Here is a 9,426-nt window from a genome sequence, read left to right as displayed (position 1 = left end):
TTGCCTGGTGTCCTCAGATGCACCCAAACAGCACTGCTCATCTGAAATCGTCTCCCTTCAGCACTTCCTTGTGCATGTCTGTCTTCTCAGAATATGATTAACATATTCTATAAAAAGACTTGGGAATGAAAAGACTTGGGAATGCATTCCCACAATAGATGAAACTTGTTTAAGATTAATCTCAGTTTGCACTTATCTAACTTGGTGTCCTGTGTGAATGTAGCTTAGTTGGTTCATTTGTGTTGTCAAGAGCTGCTACCAAGCTGGAAGCTGGGTTGATTCAGCAACTGAGTGAAGTTTGATGTGTGAATGCACTCATGGAAAGCCCAGATACTAGCTCTGCAAGAACTATACCATGCATTCCTATGAAAGTTTAAATAGCCTCTCAGATGTCACGATAGCAGTTGCTTCTCTGTTGCCATGGCAATGTTTCCCCTACTCTTGTTGCCATGATACCATTTCTAAGCATCTCTTGATGTATGTGCAGTCTGTCTGCTTTTATTTTATTCCTTCCATCCATGTGTTTATAGAGTTATATTTTACACTTAGGATCTTCCTAGAGTGGAGTTTCAAAAACAGAAGACTCAATTTTTTCCATAGTCAAATGTCAAAATGAGGCTGTTGGCTTTAATGTTTTCAACAAACTTGGCTTCTTGTTATTTATTTATTTTGATGTTATATTACTTCCATAACTATCTCCAAGTTAGTTATGCAGATCAAAAGTCGATTTTTGTTTGATTTATTATGGAAAAATAGAACATGAGAGAAGTTCTAGCACTAAAGCAAAAAATATAACTTTGTGGCCTTGTCAAAGTCAGTTCTTGTTTTGCCATAACAACCAGAAATATTTTGTGGCCTTTCTGAAAGAAGTAACAAATGAAAACAAAGTTATGTCAAGAAATAATGAAATGTTATCCTATAGGCTTAGCAGCATTGTAGCTATTTCCAAGACATTTGACTAAAGTTAATCAGTTCTGTAGTTGGTACCTCTTAGATATAGATTTCACCTTCCAACAAATCTCAGCAATAATCGTGTTGAAATCCACACATTATGGAGATTCTCAGTCATCCATGTCATGGTTGTCCCAAAGGTCTTTTTTCAAAAGGCAACTGGACTTTATTTTGTTTTTCCTTAGAGACATTTTGCTTCTCATCCAAGAAGCTTCTTCAGAACTGAAGAAGCTTCTTGGATAAGAAGCAAAACATCTTCAAGACAAAACAAACTCCAGCTGACTTTTGAAAAAGCACCTTTAGGACATACATTTGGACAGTGCTCAGGCTGGCAAAACCTTCACCAAGCTACAACCTGGTTAGGCCCTTGTAAAGTCTGAGTAGCCCATAGGTTCAATTGTGGTTATAATGAAGCATCTAGAGCACACATTTTTGTAAGCTAAAATAGTGAAAGCTGATAATCCTTGACTTACAACCATTCATTGAGTGTCCAAAGTTACAATGGCGCTGAAAAAAGTGACTTATGACTGATGTTCACACTTACAACTGATGCAGCATCCCCATGGTCACAAAATCAAAATGTGGGTGCTGGGCAACTAGCATGTATTTACAACACTTGAACTGCCCTGGGATCACATGATCACCATTGCAAGCTGCCCAGCCAGCTTCTGACAAGCAAAGTCAATGGGAGAAGCCAAATCCACTTAATGAGCACGATACACTTAACAATTGCAGTGATTTCGCTTAACAATTATGGTAAAAAGATTATGAAATAAGACAAAATTCACTTAACAACTGCCTTGCTCAGCAGTGGAAATTTTGGGCTCAACTGTGATAATAAGTCGAGGACTACTGTATTTATTTATTTATTTATTTATTTATTTATGAGACTTATATACCGCTTTAAGTGCAAGCACTCTCTAAGCGGTGTACACCATATGAAGTCAATGCATAGTAAATATTGATACAGTGGACTAAAAGATATTGTCTTTCATGTCTCGTAGTAAATATGGTACATTATATTTTGTCATAGCACACATTATATTTTGTCATAGCACACATTAACATCACAGTACACCCTAAACCAGAGATTCCCAACCTTTTGGGCAGTGCCATGGAGAAAGGTTTTTCCACAGACCAGAGGGGGTGTGGTTTTGTGTGCTGCCTGCAACCCAAGGATGGAGCTTTGCTTGTTTGTGAGGCCTGCTTGCTGGCATGCTGCGGACGGGTGCCAATCCACGGACGGGGGGTGGGGACCCCTGCCCTAAACCACAAGACTGTAGTATACTACCTGTCATGGATCTGCCTCTGGACCCCTCTCTGGATGTGAGGTCAGAGGAGGAAGAGGATGATGAGCCAGATCTGGCATCTCGAGGGAAGCAAGCACTGAGTCGCATCAAGGCTTGGATCAGGGAATGGAGGAGTTTGCCCAATGGAGCAGGCACAGCTCAGTCGATTGGATGGGTGGCAGACTGAGACTGAGCCGAGGGAATCACCGCTGCAGCGGCTTAGCTTAGAGCAGTGGTTCTCAACCTGTGGGTCGGGACCCCATTTGGGGTCGAACGACCATATCACGGGGATCGCCAAACAACGCAGTCCGCCATTTTTTCCCCTTTTCCTTAGCTGTGCTACTCCCTTTTGTTCTATTGGCTTTTGAAAGCCAATAGAATAGACTCTCTTGAATAGAGTCAAATTCTATTGGCTTTCAAAAGCCAATAGGAATTGTCCAGGCTGTCTCTGCCCTGCTGAGCCCGCCAAAAGTCCCATTCTGCAAACGGTGCTGCACCAGTTGAATAGTCCTCGACTTACGACCGGTTGGGGGTCGCGGCATTAAAAAGGTTGAGAACCACTGGCCTAGAGACTCCGGGCGAGGGACGTGAACAACTGCCGATGGCCAGTGACGATGAGGAAGTGGAGCCCACACTGCCTCCCCATCTATTGATGCTCAGAGTGGAGAGGAGACAGCTGCACAGCTGGTCAGCCAGACTGCTTGCAAGGTTGCCCATTGTGAAGGGCCACACCGGCATTGCCTATAAGGTGACCAACCGTCCTCCTTTAGGGAGGACAGTCCTCCTTTTGTAAGTTCTGTCCTCCCTCGAAAAGTGTCCTCCTACATGTCCTCCTTTTCAATATTTGAAGACTAATCTGCAGGGCTTTTTTTCCCCTCATAAAACGCTCAGAACGGTGTTCCGGCACCTTTTTTTGATGGTTTTTTCAACTTTTGCATGAGTTGTGCTACTCCCACTATTGGCTTTCGAAAGCCAATAGGAATTGCTGCTGAGCGTGCCAAAACACCCGGCTGGCAAACTTTGCACATGCAAGTTGTCTGTATTGTTGTTGCAATGAATAAAATGTTTCTTTTATTTATGTTATTTTTTCTTCAATTTATTTGTGTCCTCCTTTTCATTGTAAAAAAGTTGGTCACCTTAATTTAATCCCACCCTAAGAGATGGGTATTGCTGGAATAACATGTCCAGTTCCTTGTTCTGTGTTCCTGTTTCGTGTATCTTGAACATGTTTTGGGACTTTGGACTGATTCTGGACTGTATATTGTGTTTGTGGACTGAGTTTTGCCAAGGACTTTGCTATCGCTCCAATCTTGCTGAGCGTGTCAACCAGAAATGCACATTGTGTGGGCTTTCTTGGAACTGTCGGGGGTGGGATTGAATAAAATCCATTGGCTCACTGCAGTGTCAGTGTGTGTGTGTCTGTGTGTGTGTGTGTGTGTGTGTGTGTCAGCAAGGCAGCACCCTATCTTTCAGTTGATTATGTTTTGCAATTCCAGTCCATGTAGCTTAGATGAATCAGGCAATTAGTTTCCCCATACTATGTTAACTCATTCAGTGAACTTAGTGTGCTTTCTACATGAATGAAACCTTCCTTCTTATGAAAGTCATTGTTCATTCATTGATCCATTGATTATTCCATCCATTCATTCATTCACCAACCTTTCTACTGGCCCTGTCCCACAACTCTGGGCCTTCTGCCCTGCTGCAGTTTTCAAGCAATAGAAGCACATCCATAGATTAATCCATGTTGGTTAAGGCTGTCCCAAAATACTATTGCTGAATATTTCGGAGGGTTTATATCTAAGAAAGAAGGGATATCAGACTTAAATTACTATTACTACATAGTTGCTTTCCTTTTCAGTGCAAAACTTTAGGGGCAATTTGATTTAGCTTTTTAAAGAGAGAGTCTTAGTAACATGATTGCACCTAACTGTTGAGCAGAGAGACCCATCATGCAGTCATTTAGATCAGCTAGCACTCCAGCTGCAGAGTGACCTTGGATGGGAGCACAAGGTTTTCTTGAAAGAAGAATCTGTAACAACAAGCACACCCAATCATGATTATTTCACATGCTTCTTCCCTCTTTGCAGATGAAATTGAGCTGAGCATTTCACAAACACAATACTTTTTCATGAAACTGTACCCTCTTCTGTGTCTTTACATAAACACTTGTTTATTTATTTATTTACATTTTGATGGAGAGAAAGAAGCACAATTTAATTCCAGTTATTACAGCCCCATTTCAGTTTTTCTCCCTGTTTTAGCCCTGTAAAATAAATTTAAAAGCTTACAATAAGCCAAATATAAGCTCTCTCCGAGAATTTGGTTGATAATCTGTTCCACTTTAATATAATTATTTCTGGGCTATTATATAGCCTAGAAAAAGATACCTTGGAAACCAATTTGTCAATTTATTTTTCAGTTTTTTTAATGCAATATGGGCTTAAACTTTGCTTGGAGGCTTCATTAATATTGTATGACTCTTGTTATTGATTGGAAGATTTCTCAATTCTAATCAGTCTGCAGAAAGTTATTTTTAAATACTATGTTAGCTTGAAAGGAACTATGAGGATATAAAGGCAGAAATATTTGCACATTTTTTTCTATGTTTTGTGGCTTGTTTTTTTCAAGTTCTCCCAGAGATATACTATATAGAAAACATAATGGCATTGACATCATTTAAAATAATGCAAACGTTTCCTTATCAGAATTACATCAGAGGTTTTACTATTATGCATTCCATTTTCCCCATCCTGTCCATCCATAGCATCCATCCATTGCAGTGACCCACAGTGATAAGACCCATTATTATTCACCTCTTTGCCTGTTTCTGTCGATTATTTCCACTTTCCAGCAAAAGCATATAATAGGTATAATGGATTTGCTTTATTTATTTATTTATTTATTTATGAGACTTACATACCGCTTTAAGTGTAAGCACTCTCTAAGTGGTGTACGCCAGTAAGCAATGTATATATATATTTACATTGCCCCCAACAATCTGGGTCCTCATTTTACCTACCCCAGAAGGATGGAAGGCTGAGTCAACCTTGAGCCAGTGAGATTTGAACCGCTGACCTGCTGAACAGTCAGCTAAAGTGGCCTGCAGTACTGCACTCTAACTGCCGCGCCACCACTTTCTTTAACAACCACTTTAAAATGTTGTTAAGTTGGATCCGGTCACATAGTAACCTACTTAATGACCACAACGTCTTATAACTATATTTCCAGGGTCAATTATGGTCATAAGTCAAGGACTACATGTACAACATCTTCTTATACTCCTTTCATCAAACATCTTTAACCTGTTTCTCAATAATAAATAAATGCTGTGGACATAGTATACTTAGATTTCAATGAAGCATTTGACAAAGTAGACCACAACCTACTGCTTGGTAAGCTAGAAAAAGGTGGAATAGACAACATCACCACCAGATGGATTTGTAGCTGGCTGGCAAACCATATTCAATGAGTAGTCTTCAATAGAACTATATCCACATGGAGAGAAGTAAACAGTGGGGTACTACAAGGTTCCGTCTTAGTACTTAGTACTCATCAATATCTTCATAAATGACTTATATGAGGGAATAGAAGGGGAATTCATCAAATTTGCAGATCATACTAAACTGGCAGGAATAGCCAACACCTCGGAACACAAACTTGGGATCCAAAAAGATCTTGACAAACTTGAACAATGGGCCCTATCCAACAAAATGAGTTTCAATGTGGAGAAAAACAAAGTTTTACATTTAGGCAAGAAAAATCAAAAGTATAACTACAGATTAGGTTCAAAAACAGTATCTGTGAGAGGGACCTTGGAGTCCTAATGGATGATGACTTGAATATGAGCCAGCAGTGTGCAGCAAGAGCCAAAAAAGCTAATACAATCTTGGGTTGTATAAACAGAGGCATAGAATTAAGATAGTGTGAAGTATTAGTACAACTTTATAAAACTCTAGTAAAACTACACCTGGAATACTGCAACCAATTTTGGTCACCCTACTACAAAAAAGATGTTTAGACTTTGGAAAAAGTTCAGAGAACAGCAACTAAGATAATCCAAGGCCTGGAGACTAAACATATGAAGAATGGCTGCAGGACTTGGGTTTGGCTAGTCCAGGGATCTTCAAACAAGTCATAAAAGGGCCAAGTTTGAAGACCCCTGGGCTAGTCTAAAGAAAAGAAAAAACAGGGGCGACATGATAGCAGTATTCCAATATTTGAGGGGCTGCCACCAAGAAGAGGGGGTCACATTATTGTCCAAAGCACGAGAGGGCAGGACAAGAAACAATGATTGGAAACTGATCAAAGAGAGAAGCAACCTGGAATTAAGGAGAAACTTCCTAACAGTGAGGACAATTAACCAGTGGAACAGCTTGCCTTCAGAAATCATGGGCGCTCCATCAATGGAGGTTTTGAAGAAGAAACTGAAATGATATAGGTTCTCCTGCTTGAGCAGGGGACTGGACTAGAAGACCTCTAAGGTCCCTTCCAGCTCTATTCTATTCTAAATAAATATAAGTCAGTTTGGTCTAGTGGTTAAGGCACCAGGTTAGAAAGCTGGAGACTAGAGTTCATTTCCTGCCTTAGCCATGAAAGCCTGGTCATTCTCTCTCAGCCCAGCCCACCTCAAAAGGTTGTTGTTGTGGGAAAAATAGGAGGAGGAAGGTGTATGTATGTGCTGCCTTGAGTTAAATAAAAATGGGATATAAAAAAAACCAGACAAATAAATAAATCAGAATGGGGTAAATACATAAAGAGAATCAATAAAACAGGATAAAGTTTTATTGATCCGTTTTTCACACTTATAACCATTGCAGCCTCCCCATCAAAATTTGGGCGCTTGGCAACTGACTCATATTAATGATTGTTTCAGAGTTCCAGGGTCATGTGATCACCTTTTGTGACCTTCTGACAAGCAAAATCAATGGGGAAGCCAGATTCACTTAACAACCGTGTTAGTAATTTAACAGTTGCAGTATTCCACTTAACGACTGTAGCAAGAAAGTTCACAAAATGGGGCAAAACTCACTTAACAACTGTGTCACTTAGCAACAGAAATTTTAGGTTCAAATGTGGTTGTAAGTCTGTACCAGGTTTATTTTTTTAAATCCTCAAAAATTATCCTACTGGGCCTAAATGACCCCATTTGATATCATAAACATACCATAACCTTCTGTTGGTGGGAATAAATACTAAAAAAAAAAAAAAGTGTGGTCTTTGTGCTAAACCACAAACCAGAATTCAGTTATCTTGTTGAGCCAAAAGGAAATAAACCACAATATGACTTTAATTGTACAAATAATTTGCTTCCCAAGGTTCCTCTCTGTTGCTCCTTGTCTTTTTATTATTGCCACTCTTCGATGGTTATGGGCTAGTTATTTGCTTACATTTTAAAAAAATATTCGTATATGTCTGCTGCTAGCTATTCACTAGTTTAAGCACACTCGAGTGGATTAAAATCAAATATTTTCATAAACCAAAAAGCAAGTGAATAAGTGTCTGCTTCATCCTTGTGTCCTTTGATGGGAAAAGCTGCATCATCTGTGCCTTTAGCAGCCTCTTCTCTGAATGTCAAGGACTTATTCCTTTTAAAGGACGAATGATATTTTTAAGGTATTTATTAAGGTTTATTATAGTAGAAAAAACAAACAGAAGCAAAAAATCAGAAAAGAAAGGGAGGAGAGAAAGAGGAAAGAGTACAAAGATAGAGAAACAAAAAGCGGGGAGAAGCAATGATTTCTGACTTTTTTCAGTGCAGAAGAGTACAAAAAAGTTATAATCACAACTTTTGGCTTTACATTTCTAATAAACACAAACCATTTCTATAGCCACAGTTTCAGTCTAATTATCAAAAGTTAAAATCAAATCTTCATCTTTTTCTGTTTTGCTCATAAAGTCCAGAAACAGTTTCCAAGTGGATAAGTTCTTGCCTTTAATTAAAGTAGTGGCTCCCAACCTTTTCTATACCCCGCACCCCTAGAATGCTTCTGATATATTCTCACACCCCTTACAAAAATTCAAAATAACGGCAATGAATTATGCACATACACTATAATTTTGAAAGCCCAAGTTTTTGCATCCCCTGGAATATCGTCTTGCACCCCCAGTTGGGAACCCCTGAATTAAAGCAATTAGCTTTGGAATGGACTAACTTGTTGCAGCCAACTTCCCATGGCCAACTCGCAACGGCGACCTCACTGCAGGGACAACTTGCTTCAGCCAACTTGCCATGGCCAACTCATTGCTGCCAACTTGCCACGGCCAATCTGCCACAGCTACAGGGACAACTTGCTGCAGCCAACTTGCCATGGCCAATTCATTATTATTATAAAGTTTTCTCAATGATCATTTTCTAAATATTAACAGTTGTCCATGTTGAGCTACTTGAAAATAGGGACAATATTTGGTGTTTTGCTTTCTGAGTGGTGGGTGAGTGTATCCATATCATTTGAGCCACAGTTTCTTTTAGAAAAAAATATAGCAAAGCATTAAGTTAAACAATATATTTTAAAAAAGCAGCTAAAGGGAGACATCTGCTGGAAAGTATCTTGTTCTGTACTTTCCAGAGATTAATCAATAGCACTGTCAGTATAGTTCAAACTGATAAACATTTTACCACTCATAAATTGAGCAACTCCACAAGAAGCCAACTTCCTGTTGACTTTTAGAAGAAACAGCTAAGTCTGAATTCAGTACCTAGGATTAACACTATGTTAACGTGTATTTCCTTATATGTATACAAAAAAGCATACATAGATACTTGTGTATGTGTGTGTTTGTGTGTGGTAAGTATAATATAACCATATATCCATACATATAGTTATGCTTTGCAATGCTTTGGATCTGAGGACCAAAAGATGTTTTAAAATGCACAGGGATAGCTTAGCCTTAGAAGGTTTAAAAAGTGAATCTATCATAGCACTGGGAGAATGACCAATAGCAAGTTACAGATAATGTGTGCCTATTGTCTTCTAAGAAGAGAGAGTTCCTAAGTCAAGCTTAATTGAGGGTAATTTTATGGATATACTTATGTAATTTTCTCAGCAACAATAAGAAAGTAATTTGCTAATGCCATATCCCAGAATATTTAACTGACTATCAAGTTTAGCCTACTGCCCTAGAATTTCCAGGAGGTATTCACAGAAACACTAAGTAAGCTTGTTTAGCTTTTTTTTTCAAGGTT

This window comes from Crotalus tigris, unplaced genomic scaffold (assembly GCF_016545835.1).
Source record: "Crotalus tigris isolate CLP2741 ecotype Arizona unplaced genomic scaffold, ASM1654583v1 scf7180000023830.6690815, whole genome shotgun sequence".
NCBI lineage: Eukaryota > Metazoa > Chordata > Lepidosauria > Squamata > Viperidae > Crotalus > Crotalus tigris.
The sequence above is the reverse complement of the archived record's forward strand: the minus strand, read 5'-3'. Positions refer to the sequence as shown.